Source organism: Tenrec ecaudatus, chromosome 14 (assembly GCF_050624435.1).
Source record: "Tenrec ecaudatus isolate mTenEca1 chromosome 14, mTenEca1.hap1, whole genome shotgun sequence".
NCBI classification, from domain to species: domain Eukaryota; kingdom Metazoa; phylum Chordata; class Mammalia; order Afrosoricida; family Tenrecidae; genus Tenrec; species Tenrec ecaudatus.
The window spans coordinates 91624345-91638289 of record NC_134543.1 but is presented as its reverse complement, the minus strand read 5'-3'; the positions used below and the strand labels follow the sequence as shown (position 1 = coordinate 91638289).

The 13945-nt window shown below is 40.5% G+C and overlaps 1 pseudogene; it reads left to right on the top strand.

The window, feature by feature from the left end:
• LOC142426713 (AP-5 complex subunit sigma-1 pseudogene) overlaps positions 1-13945 on the top strand; it is a 103098-nt pseudogene that overhangs the window by 68029 nt on the left and 21124 nt on the right.

The following is a 13945-nucleotide window of genomic DNA, read 5'->3' as shown; positions in this document are numbered from 1 at the left end:
AATTCACTAAAAACAACATACCATGTTTATAGAAAAATATTGTTTCAGGGGTTTTTAGAGTCCATTTCTAAATGGGGAAATTTTTAGTCCTTCATGGATTTTCTTCTTGTTGTTCTGGCTGTCTCTTACTTCTTTGGGGTATACACCTAGCAGAAGTATTGCTGGGTCGCAGGGTACTTCCAGACCCAGGTGTTTTAGGTAGTGCCTGATTGCTTTCTACAATATGGAATTGGTGGTTGCTGGACTTTGATTCTGATCTCTTGCTATGAGGGTGTCCAATGAATGGTGGCCCAAGACTACATATATTTACTATGTTAAGGCTCTCTTTGATTTTTAATATGTATTATGTATTTGTATGTATTATTATGTAAGGCTCTACCTTTGTGAATGAGTATTACTGAAAGTTTTTTGTTTGTTTGTTTTTGTTGTTTTTAAATGTTTAATATCCACTTTATTGACCAAAGTTTTGCTTTATCCCCAACCCATATTTTTCTTGTAAAGTGTCCAATCACTTAAACTTTTCATCAGTACAAGTCAACTTCATGTATTTTGGTCTGAAGGACTGGCCTATACCTGCTTATTTCCTTTTCTCAATAGTGTTTTAGATTCTAGGTCATTGGCTAGGTTAATGATGCTATCAGTAACTTTAGTTTCTGCCCCATCAGGATCATTTATAATGTTCTCTATCATAAAATAAGAATGATGTCTCTCGCATGAACCAGAGATGTATATAAACCTTGGATACATGAATGGATTTGGCGCTTGCACTTCATTGTAGTCCTAATCTAAGAACAATCAGTTCCTATGACAGGACCCTCACTGATACCCCCTGGAAGAGAGCCTTGAAAATATGGTACTGTCGCAAAATGGGGGGAAGACACCAAATGGTGCCTGGCTCTCAGAAAGAACATCATCTGCGGGGTCTGAAAGACTTCTCTTCAAACAGGGAGCCATCTCAGTGAAGCATCAACTACGTCAACATGGAAGAGCACCCGTGAGATCCAAGCATCCTAAATAATAAAGTTATTTGCAGAAGTCTATGGAAAACAGTGGAAGCCCAAAATCCATTGGCAAGGTTCCCACGTTAATTAAGCCTCTGGTGAAATGACTCCGACCATAATCCAGGGGCGTAACTAGCCTTTCTAGAAGACCGACGGCATTGTAAGGTATTGGCAGATATAAACACACGGCAGACGTAGTTAAAATGTAGCATCTTATGATTTCCCCTGTGACCCATTTTAAAGTTGTTTTGGTTTTGAATGTTTTCTACTTTATTTCGACCGAGATTCTTCTCTGTCTTATTTTATCATTGTTGGTGGTGTTTGTCTGCTTGTTTGTGTTTTGCGTGATTTTCTGTGTATGAAATCCAGGAGAGGTCAATCAAGGGAGATGGTAACTGGATTAATAGTTGCCTACGGGCGTGGCAGTGGAGGTTAGGGCCCGGTGGGCAGCTAGCAGCAGTGAATACACAAAGGAAGAAATTGTTCTGAAAAGGACTGTGGTGATGATTGCCCAACTCTTATTAATATGATTGAACTATAGAATCATATGATATGTGAATCATATACCAATAAAACCACTTTTTTAAAAGTTTCTAAAAACCTAAAAAAATTACCTTTGTATACAATCTCTTGACTTTTGGTTATATATGTCCAGAAAGATTGTGAATACACATGCATTTGCTTCTACCAACATAAATACATATCATAAAATAACATTCATTCCAAATAAAACAGATGGTGTACAATATATCTGATAAAGCTGAATAAGATTAAAGGACGGCATAAACAATAAACATACAATCACACTCCTTTCATCAAAAATAGTTTAATTAAAATTTTAACTTAAATGATCCCTGGGATATTTCTTACCTGAAAGTTTTAAGAAATGAACATCTTGTAAAACTACCATTAATAAATAAATTTCAGGTTTTATGAAGTTTATTCTTTTGGGGAGAGATTATAGGCCATCGATAGTAAGTAGTTTTCAACTACAGTAAAACTCTTAGTGCTATCAGTATTTGGGGTTTTTCTTTTCTACATTATTAATATTTTCTTTCTTTTCTCCTTTTCCTTATTTTTGGTTGTTGTTATTTTCTTGACCCGTTTATATCAATTTTAAGATAAATCAGTTATTAAGTGGTTCTCAAAATGAGTCTTTGGTGGGGGTGGGGGGGATTGAGGGTAAGACAAGCACAATTTCTTGATCATTTTGTGATAAAATTTACATTTAGACCAGGTATATTTAAAATCCAAGATTATTCAGAATTGCATGCAGATGGGCTGAGCAGGTCCTGGATAAACCCTGCTTACTCTCATTGTAAATTTCCCTTGAAGCCCATTTGCCTAGGCCATGTCATGGTAAGGAAAGAGTCCAAAGCTCATACCAGCTAAGGTGGGGCCAGTTAGGTTAGAAGATCCAACATGGAGGTTTGGAATCAAGGTGAAGGGAGGTCTCGCAACATAGTCAAGGAGATGGTTGGAGGTCTAGCAGAAGAAAGGGAAGTCAGCCAAGTACCTGCTCCTCTGACTCTCAGAAGTCATAACTTCCCCTGCTCTTTGAGAGAATTCTGCCCCCCCCCCCCAGCTTGTGGGCTGGTTGAAAGATGGGGTCTGAAACTGTTGCTCTATTAATTCTCACAAGGATCGCATTTTCTTTGAGAAACCATGGAGATCTGAAGGACAATAAAGCTGCTAGGAAGGGCTGAGTCAAACTCTGCCCTCAGGACTCTGAGCACTTGCTTAATGGGATGAACCTGACAATCCTCCCCATGTCCTTAGTCTTCGGGGCATTTATGGCAGGATTCCAGTCCCCACGTCCTACAGGATGACCAGTCCTCCACATTTCCAGCCATAAAACCATAACAGAGGGAGGCTGTGTCTGCTCCCACCCCAGACCCTTCACTCCAGACCTCTCAGAAGGAGGGATGGCCAGCTGGAAAGAGGACACACATCCACCAAGGCCTGCACTGTATCGTCCGCCCTTGTCTCCCTTCACGTTGGAAACAGATTCCCAGCAGCTCGCCAGAGTCCTCGTCTCTTTAAACTCACACTAGCACTTCAGCAAAAACGGTTGTATCACTCTAACACTTTTCTAAATGCAGTTTTCAAGTTCCCACCCAACCCCACTTCTTCCCTTTCACAAGAGCAGGTATTGAAGTGGCTGTAAAGCTTTGCAAGGTAATAAATAACTCTTTAGGGGGAAAAATGGATGCTGAAGATGGATATACTGAGAAACTCCAGAATTATTGTGAAATCACATTTTTATCTCCCGGTTTTTTTAGAGCACATTTGATTTGTCCCAGCTTGGCATATTAGACTAGACATGGGGATACAAACAGCCTGATAGTTAAAATTTTGTCTGTGTATGAATCTCCTCTGGCTTCCTTTTCTGCCAGGAACATTTTTCCTGGTGTCAATCAACTGATCCTAATATCTTCTTGGAACAGAGCAAACATTTTAAAGTGCAAGGCAAAAGTCCTCCCCCAGCCTTGGGGAGAAAACTTTTTTCCTCTTTCCCTTTGAGCTGTTAATACCTTTAAGAGAAATGACTTCAGTTGGCTCAGTCGGATGTTAAAGGGCACAGTGAAAGCCTTCTGAAGGGAAGTGTTGGAATGCCAGTACCACTGCTTCAAGGAAGGTTTGTTTGGGTAACATTGTTTAAGAAAATCTGAGTAGCAAATTGCATAGGGACTAAATCTCTCCTAAGCAACAGCAGAGAAGTGTTATATATATATTTGAATGTTGTATCTTTTCTTTGATAAGTTCCAGCATTAAAATGCATTCTGAATGATGTTCATAGACTTAGAAAGGAATGCTGATCTCCCTGCCACAGACAGCACTGTCTTTTACTTACTGGTTGTTTTGAATGTATTTTTATAGTGCTTCAGTAAACATGTATTGTGCTAGACCTAACAAATGAAGAAAAACACAGGTTATTCTTTATTTATATATATATATATATATATATAAATCATTTTATTAGGGGCTCATGCAACTCTTATCACAATCCATACATACATCACTTGTGTAGAGCACATTTGTGCATTCATTGCTCTCATCATTCTCAAAACATTTGCTCTCTACTTATGCCCCTGGCATCAGCTCCTCATTTTTCCCTCTCCCTCCTCACTCCCCCCTCCCTCATGAACCCTTGATAATTTATAAATTATTAGTATTTCATGTCTTATACTGACCAGTGTCTCCCTTCACCCACTTTTCTGTTGTCCATTCCCAGGGAGGAGGTTATATGCAGATTGGTTCCCCTTTTCCAACCCACTATCCCTCCACTGGTATCACCACTCTCACCACTGGTCCTGAAGGGATCGTCTGTCCTGGATTCCCTGTGTTTCCAGTTCCTATCTGTACCAGTGTACATTCTCTGGTCTAGCCAGATTTTTAAGGTAGAATTGGGATCATAGGAACTAGAGGAAAGTTGTATGTTTCATCGTTGCTACACTGCACCCTGACTGGCTCATCTCCTCCCTGCGACCCTTCTGTAAGGGGAGGTCCAATTGCCTACACCTGGGCTTTGGGTCTCCACTCCAAACACACCCTTATTTACAATGATATGATTTTTTGTTCTGATAATGCCTGATACTGACCCAGGTTATTCTTAAGCTCTTGTAGAAGGTCTTGTTTTAAGGCAGACAGAGTATCGCTGTAAGGATTAGTCCAGACTCTCTCATCTTTGAGTTTATTTAAAAAATTATCCCACTGCACGTTTTTTAAATGGTTGGCAAAACATAAATTGTTAACATGATAGAAAATAGTCTTCCACGGAGCGTTTAAAAACCAGGAAGCAGTAGTGACAATCGCTGGAAAAGAGAGATTTAAATAAACAAACAAGATAAGCTATGTCATAAGGTCTATAAAGCCCCTCGCTGGTTGTGTATTTTAGAAAATTAAAATATGTATCAGGCAAAATTTATAGCTGGATGGAAAAGTTGGTTGGGGTGGAGGGGCAAAAGGAGAGCCAGGGCATCTTAACATGGGGCCAGAATGTTGCTTTTGAGCTTGACATTTTCAGTATCAGTTCAGGTGAAAAGGATACGATGTTTTAGGTCAACTTAATGAAAGCCAGTGCAAGGTGCCCAAGATGAGAACACGTTGTTGTTGTTGTTGATGTTAGGTGCCTTTGAGTTAATGCTGACCCGCAGTGACCCTATGCATCACAGAAGAAAACCCCAGTGGATCCCACGCCATCCTCACAATGGTCCTAATGTGTGAGTCCATTGTTGCAGTCACTGTTGCCAATGCCTCCTGTGGAAGGTCCTCTTCGTTTTCCTGCCCCTCTCTTTAACCAACGGGAGGCCCTCCTCCAGGGCCTGGTCTTTCTTCCCTGGAGCTGCTGGTGGTTTCAGATTGCTGACCTTGCAGACTGCAGCCCAGTGAATAACCACTACACCACCAGGGCTCTTTTGCATCCCATATAGATGTATATTTTTGAAATGAATATGTGAAACTTTTATACAAATAATTTGCCTAAAGTTTCCAACGTGATGGTTTAGTACATGTTAATGTTTCATTTTGTTTTATGTTTGCAGTATAGGGCATCAGTTGGTTTGTTGATGGGAGGGATGGTTTTTGGACTCAAATGAAAGAACTTATTTATTGAGACATAATAAAGAACCTATGTATATAAATGGGAATTTAAAAAATAATTTTAAAGAAAATGATCACTGAATTTCATTGGAATTTCGAAAGTATCAAATCTTAATAACATATAAACATCTTCACCAGCTTTTATGAAATAATGTATTTTTTTCTCTCCTCAATGGTTGGCTCTTTATTTAAATTGGATGATAAATGACTCATAAAGGAGCACCATCAAGAGCAATCATGACATATACATTTAAGGGAGCCAGAGTATCTAACTTGCAATTTGTGAAATGGATATATAAGTAGTTTAACAAAAATGGTACTGAAAGATCACAGTAATAGGCTTAAATCATTTAAATGATTAATAACATGAATCATATTAACAATTTAAATATCTATTTAACTTTTGAATTGATATATTCAAATCTCTTTCATAAGGATTCAGATTTATATCTTTATTGTAATCAAAGCCCTACCCATAACATGAACCTTTTTCCGGTGCTGCCTTCGTAAATCGTCTGGAGAACACAAGCAATGCTGACTTTGAGGATTATTTCTCTCTCTTCCCGTGTGCTTTCAACAGTCCTGGGTAAAATTGTTGGCTTCAGAAATTTGTTTTCTATGGCCTCAAAAAAAGAAATCGCCACAAATCCAGGGACTTGAGACACAGGAAGTCATGATCCTACCCTTCTGGAAGCCAAAGGCCTGAAATGAATCGTCCCAGACTGAAAACTGTCAGTCCAGCTGCCTTCCTTCCGGGGCCTGTGGAAGAAGGTGACCTCCTTTCCGACTTTGAGAGGCTGTCGCCCTGCTCCTGCTCTCAGTGCATTCTCTCACCGTAAAAGCCAGCACCCTCTGGTCCAGTCTTTCGCACGGTGTGGGCTCATGGAGCTCCCTCTCTTCTGCCACCTCGTTCTTTTAGACCAGTGCCTCTCAGCCTTCCTCATGCCGTGACCCTTTAACTGTCCTACAGTTCCTCGTGTGGTGGGGACCCCCTAACGAAATCATTTTCGTTGCTACTTCATCGCTGTCATTTTGCTACTGTGATGAATCAGGTGACCCCTGAAGGGCTTGTTTGAACCCCCAGAGGGCTCGAGACCCACAGGTTGAGAACCACTGTTTTAGAAGGACTCGTGCAATTAGACTAGCCCTCTTGCATGCTCCAGAATATTCTCTCTGTCTCAAGGTCAGCTGATTAGCAACATTTCGTCTACCTGTAACCGTATTTCCCTTTTATCATGAAACCTAACGTATTCACGGGTTCCAAAGTTTAGAACCCGGACACATTGGTGGGGGTCATGATTCCGCCTTCCGTGTGGAGGGGCCTGCAAATTAATAATTCTTAAAGCTAAACAATGAGCCCATGTGGCTTCATTATACTATTTTGTCTATTTTTTCAAATATCTTAATATTTTAACTTTTCCTTAATTAAAAAGTAGGCCATAAACAAATCCGGGCTCTTCTGTCAGCCAGAGAACTGTGTGTAGGAGAAAAGATATTACCCATTTTAAATCCAAACACAACCTTATTAGTATTGGGCTTTTTTGGAAGTTTCATGTTTATTTCTAGTAGCTATTTTAAGAGCTAAAATAATTCAACAGCTTTCAAGTTAAAAAATAAATAAGCATCGGCATGCATTTTGCCTCGAGCAAACAGCCATGCCTCTGATTAGAAAAAAAAAGTTTAAAACAATTTTATAAGACTACTCGCTACAGACTTTGAAAACATTTAAGTATACAGAACTCTTTCAAATCATCTGGTCTAAGTGCCTTCGGACACACGACTTCCCTGCCCCTGATCATGTCCTGCTGGCTGTGGGTCAAGAAGCATGAACTCGGCGTAAACCATTGCCCACACCGCTTGACCTCTCCAGGGATGAGGCTGAGTCTACTTTGTCTTTGCACAGCTGTGCTTGTTTGAATGTTGTCCCAGCAACATAGCCGTGGAGAACAAGTGTAGCATCAGTTCTACATAGCAGCCTACTGACTATTTATTAAGTAGCATGTAGGTAGCCCAAGTGTCCTTTGAACGGAAGTTAAATACCTTCAGCTCTTCCGAAGACTGACAGCCACCTGCACTTGATAGAAAATGAAGCCTGTGTCCTCATGGAACATGCCTTCTGTCAGATTAAGCACAAATGCCTTAACAGACTCATTTATCTGTTCAAGTCAATCATACTGTTTGAGGGAAACCAGAGAAGATTTTAGTCGTGGCTCTGCTCAAGAAGCCAGCCTCCCAGACTCCGTGATTCTTACCTCCCATAGAGAAGGTGCTTCGGATGGATGATCCTGGCTGTTGCGGACCCGCGTTAGCCCTGGGCGTGGCTGGCCTGCACACATGTGAGCTAGGAGTGGACAGGGCTGGTTCGGAGGGTCAGGAACATTCTGAACGGAACGACTACAGAGAGCTGGCCACCTCCACTGAAGACGCCTTGATCAATCCGAACCAGATGCATCTTTGCCTCTGGAATGAGAGGGTGAAGTTGCTCCCTTTCCACGACTCTGCAAATTTGAGAACCAAGTTAACCTGAAAAAGATTTTCGCAGGAAATATAAGCCCCATTTTTCACTTGCCTGTTTCCTAACTTGAATAGATGTGCTGAGTGACCTCAGAAGAAAAGACTGCGCAAGCAGCTATGTGACCTTGCACAATTTAAAGCTCTTAAAACTTGTTTTATTTTCCCTCCAACATCTTGGTTCTAACAGGAGGTAGAGAGGACCAGAGTCATGCCATTATAGTTCATGAGACAATAAGTATAAAATTCTAGGCAAGAGTTAACGGAAGTATGATATTGGTGAGCAAAAAACAGCAGGAGACCCAGCTGGTAGGGGAAGGGTTCATTCTCCCCATCTGACAACGCAGTTAGTCACCTCAACTTCTGTCAGCATGGCCTTTCAATGAACACCTGCTTGACAATGCAAGCCAATAAGGCCCTGGTTAAGATACTTGGCCTCAGACATAGTGACTTTTCCGAACTGAGGTTCCCCCCTTATCAATGACTTTATTGCACATTTTTATTGACTCTTGGCCCAGGTTCTACTAGTGGGTGTCTATCTATCATGTATCTCGTTTTCTAATATAAAAGGAAGGAAGGAAGGAAGGAAGGAAGGAAGGAAGGAAGGAAGGAAGGAAGGAAGGAAGGAGGGAGGGAGGGAAGGAAGGAAGGAAACAAGGAAGGAAAGCTGTTTCCCAAACCATAGATTGAATGGGCCACCTGACAGTTTTCCCAGACCATGCACAAGCCACAGGCCTGGCAACTAGAGGACTCACTCCATTACCAGGTCAATGTTCTCATTAGGAATCAGCTCCTACAGATGACCCTGTAGATCGTGCTGTTACCACTTCATGGAGCTATCTCCCAAGCCGTTTCGTCTGCAGCTTTCATTGACCTCTGTCTGGGTGGACGGGGATTGGTTGTGGGTCAAGACGCATAATCTATTCTCCTCACTGTATTTCTTTCATTAGTATTAAAACACAAAATGCCTCAGAATCCTAGCACTAGAGATAGTGTTGGGTGGATGATCTTTCAACACAGAGGGTGACAATTTTTATAGTTTGTATTCTGACTTTGCTTCTTTTGAACCTGGTTTTAAACTAATCTTATAGTGGTGCCTGAATGAATATATTTCATTAAGATGACCTTAGAACTGAGAGTGTTGGACTGATACCATTTAAACTTTGAGTCAGCAACATAAGCAACTCCTCCTGCCAGCCAATTCTTATTAAAAGGCAGGTCTATATGTCAAATGCTCAAAAACCAAAAGTTATCATACTTGTTTGCTGCTTGCATCTCTTAACTTGTTTGAAAAATAGCAAGTCAACTGGCAAGTATCTTATTCAATTGGATTGATATATCACTAATGAATCATTGTGGCAACTATCTAGGATGCGTAATTAATAAAGATAGCCATTCCACAAATGTTTTACTAAGATTGTTTTTTATTAAGGTGACATCTAGCTATATTTCCATTAAAATTTCACTCAAGCAAAAATCATACTAACCGTGCCCTAAGAAAGAGAACTTCCAGGCCTCTATCCTTCATATGTCCATCTGATTAGAGAGCTTCCAAAACACTATTTTAGAAAGCCCTGAACTCTGCAGCAAGTCCAATTTCAGTTCACAGCAGAGGGTAGTTGGGCCTTCTCTCCTTCTTTGGCTCTTTAACTTCCACAAAAAGATGTAAAACATTCCCAGGCTCTGCCAACATTCACAAATGTCTATTCAGCTGGCCTGCTTCCTAGTTCTGTTATGTCTTCTCCCTCACTTTTTTTCACCCTAATTTTTAACTCATTTGATGTGTGATTTTTGTGTGCTGCTTAAAATTCTCTCGGCAACAGACATTCAATAAGTGGGTGAAAGGACAGAGTGATTTGGCCCATTTAAAAATGAACTTGAATTTTTTTTTTTGGTGTAAAACTGTGTAGTGTTTACTATTACACACCTCTGTGACCTTTACAACTTGTCTCCTGACCATCTTGATTCCTCCCAAATCAGCATAACAGTGTGAACGCAACTCCCTCAACCTACCAGTTCTTCCTGAAGACTAGTTCCTTCACTCTTCGGGGCTCTGGTTTCTCTTGGGAGGAACAGGAATGATAACCGCGTCAAAGAGTGGTTGTAAAGATAACATGCATTCCTTCATGAAGTATTGCTGACATAATGACTGGTTCATGGTTAGGATATTTCCCTAAAGACCCGTGATTTTGCACATATCCTTTCTTCTGCCTAAAATGCTGCTGTACTCACCTGGAAAAAATTATATTTATTTCTATTAATTAGGCCCTTTCTAACTCCTGTAGAGAAAATTAGGATTTTCTTTCATGGTACTTTAAAATATTTTTATAAACCTGCCTGTCAGGCTTATAAACCAGCGTCTTGTTGTGGTGGTTTGCATGTACCTGTGATGGTGGAAACTAAGTCAACCATACTTCAAGTACCAGCAGGATAGCCCATGGTGGACAGATTTCAGTAGAGCATTTAAACTTGGACAGACTAAAAAGAAGAGCCTGGAAATCTACCCCCTTCCAGCAAAAATCAGCGAGTGAGAACCTTGTAGAAACAGTGGGGTGTTATCAGATATTGGGTTGAAAAATGAGCCACTCAAGATAGAAGGCACTTGGAAGGCAACTGGGGAAATGCTGCTGCCTCGATGGATTACTGTGGATTGAACAAAAGCTTTGGGGACCTTAATTTGCAGATGTGGCAGGACCCAAAGATGAGCAGAAACAACTGAAACATTCATTAATTGGAATGTGTAGAATTCAGGAAGTATGACTCTAAGAAAGTGGGAAGCCATTGAAAATGAAATGAAACACATAAAGATTGAAATTCTAGGCATGGGTGAACTTAAATGGACTGTGATTGGCCATTTTGAATCCAAGAATCATATGGTCACCTATGCCGGGAACACCTATTGAAGATTGGTAGCACATTGATTGTCAAAAAGGACATTTCAGTATTTATTCTGAGATGTAACACTCTAGGACAAGATACTATCTATATATCTACTATGGAAGGCCAATTATTATAGCTATCAGTCAAGTTTATGCACCAATCATTCATGCCAAAGATGAATAAATTGAAGACTTTTACCAACTTCTGTCAGGTGAAATTGAGCAAATACACTATCAAGATGCATTGGTAATCACTTGTGATGCAAAGTGAAAGTTGGAAATTAGAAGGATTAATAGTTGAAAAATATGACTTTGGAGATATTCTATCATGTAATAGAATCATCCATGACCAACACTTTATTCACTGGAAATACCTTTTCCCAACCATGTGAAATATGAGTACATACTGAGACCTTGCCTGAATTAATATACAGTAATCAAAGCAACTACATATGTGAGAAATCACCTCAAAAGTAGTTTTGACATTGACCACTAATTACTAGAGATCATATGATGTGGGCAAGCACATCATACATGAAGAATGCCAAAGGGTCACTATAAAGATATCAGAACCATCTCTGAAGCTTGCTTCTAAATGCTGAGTAGCTAAAGAGAATTGAAGCTGATGAAATAAAAGAGTTGTGCAGAAGATTTCAAAGGGAAACTCCAGATGAGGGAAGAAGCACACCAGCCTGTGTGATCACGACATGTTGAAGGGATCAGGTATCAGGCATCATCAGAACAAAAAATCTTACTATCGTGAATGAGGGGGGTGAGGGATTGCAGAGTAGAGACCCAAAGGCCATTTATAGACCACTGGAGATTCCCTTGCAGGGGGTTCCCAGAGAGGAGACTAGCCAGACAGGGTGCAATGTAGCAACGATGAAAAATACAACTTTCCTCTAGTTCCTAAATGCTTCCTCCTCCACCCCCCTACTCGCCCCTCTCCACTATCATGATCCCAATACTACCTTGCAAGTCTGGCTAGACCAGAGGATGGACACTGGTACAGATAGGAACTGGAAACACAGGGAATCCAGGGTAGATGATCCCTTTAGGACCAGGACCATTGGTGTGAGGGGCGATACTGGGAACGTAGAGGGAGGGTGGGTTGGAAAGGAGGACCCGATTACAAGGATCTACATGTGACCTCCTCCCTAGGGGATGGACAAAAGAAAAGTGGGTGAAGGGAGACATTGGTCAGGGCAAGATATGACAAAATAATAATTTATAAATTATCAAGGGTTCATGAGGGAGGGGAAAAATGAGGAGCTGATGCCAGGGGCTTAAGTGGAGTGCAAATGTTTTGAGAATGATGAGGGCAATGAATGTACAAATGTGCTATACACAATTGATGTATGTATGCATTGTGATAAGAGTTGTATGAGCCCCTAATAAAATGATTTTTTTTAATTATAAGGAAATGTGAAGAGATATGGAGTTAGAAAACCCAAAGGGAAAACGCAATCTGCTTTTTCTCTCATTCATTGCCATTGAGTCCATTTTGACTCATAGTGACTCTGTAGGACAGGGGAAACCTGCCCTGTGAGTTTCTGAGCCTACAGCTGCTGCTGGGAATAGAAAGCCCTGTCTTTGTCCCCCCACACACATACACACTGCCCTGAATTCTACAGGTCAAAAAGCATCAAAATAAAATATATGGTCAATAGACTAAAAAGACTTGGTTGACATTAAGCCAAGAGGTTTCATGAGGCAACATGATCAAGAAGCAATGGAACTTAAGGGAAATCCAAGGTGCACGAAGGCATTTGAAAAAGAAAAAAGGCTCAAGGAATTGATAGAATATCAACTGAGATATTTCAACCAACAGAGGCAACCTTGGAGCTGTTCACCTTTCTATGCCAAGAAATTTTGAAAGAGCTGCCTGACCACCTACTAGAAGAGATTGATTTTCATGTACACTCCAAAGAAACATGATCCAACAGGAGGCAGACAGTGTAGAACAGGATCATTAACATGACATTCAAACAAAACTTGGCTGAAGATCATTCAAAAACACCTGCAGCCATGCATGGATAGGGAACGGCCAGCGATTCAAGCCAGAGTCATGGGAGAATATGGCATGAGGGTGATCCTTGCTGCTGCCACATGAGTCTTGGCTGAAAGCAGAGAACACCAGATATATGTTGATTGTATTTTATTGATTATACAATCATTCCACTGTGTGGATTATAACAAATTATAATTACCATCGTTAGTAATGGCAATTCCAAAACAGTTGACAGTGCTTGTGCGGAACCTGTGCAGGTCCAAGAGAAAGTTGTTGACCAGAACAGGGGGATAATCTGTAGTTTAGAGGCAGAAACGATGGGTTACATCCTTTCCCCATACTTGTTCAATCTGGCGCTGAGCAAATAGTTCAAGAAGCTGGAGTATATGAAAAAGAACTTTGCATCATGATTACAGGAAGGCTTATTAACAACTCAATACGCAGATATACAAATTGATTTGCTGAAGTCGGAAAGGACTTGAAACACTGACAGATGAAGTTCAAAAAATAGGGACTTCATGATGGCTTACACCTCAACATAAAGAAAAAATAATCCTCATAACTGGACCAGTAAGCAGCATCATAATAAATTAAGAAAGATTGAGCTTATCAAGAATTTCATTTTACTTGATCAATAATCAATGCCCATGGAAACCATCAAGATATCAAATGGTACATTTCACAGGGACAATCACCTGCAAGAGATCCCTTTAAAGTGTTAAAAAGCAAAGATGTCCCTTTGAGGAGTAGGCTGTCCCTGACCAAAGCCTTGGTATTTTCAATTGCCTCGCATGCATTCAAAACAGGACAATGGAAAAGGAAGCTTGAGGGAGAATTGATGCATTTGAATTCCAATGATAGCAAAGAATACTGTTTACCATGGAAAATGTTAGCAAAGAATACTGAGGTAGTTAATTTGTCATCCCAACCTGGCCGATAAA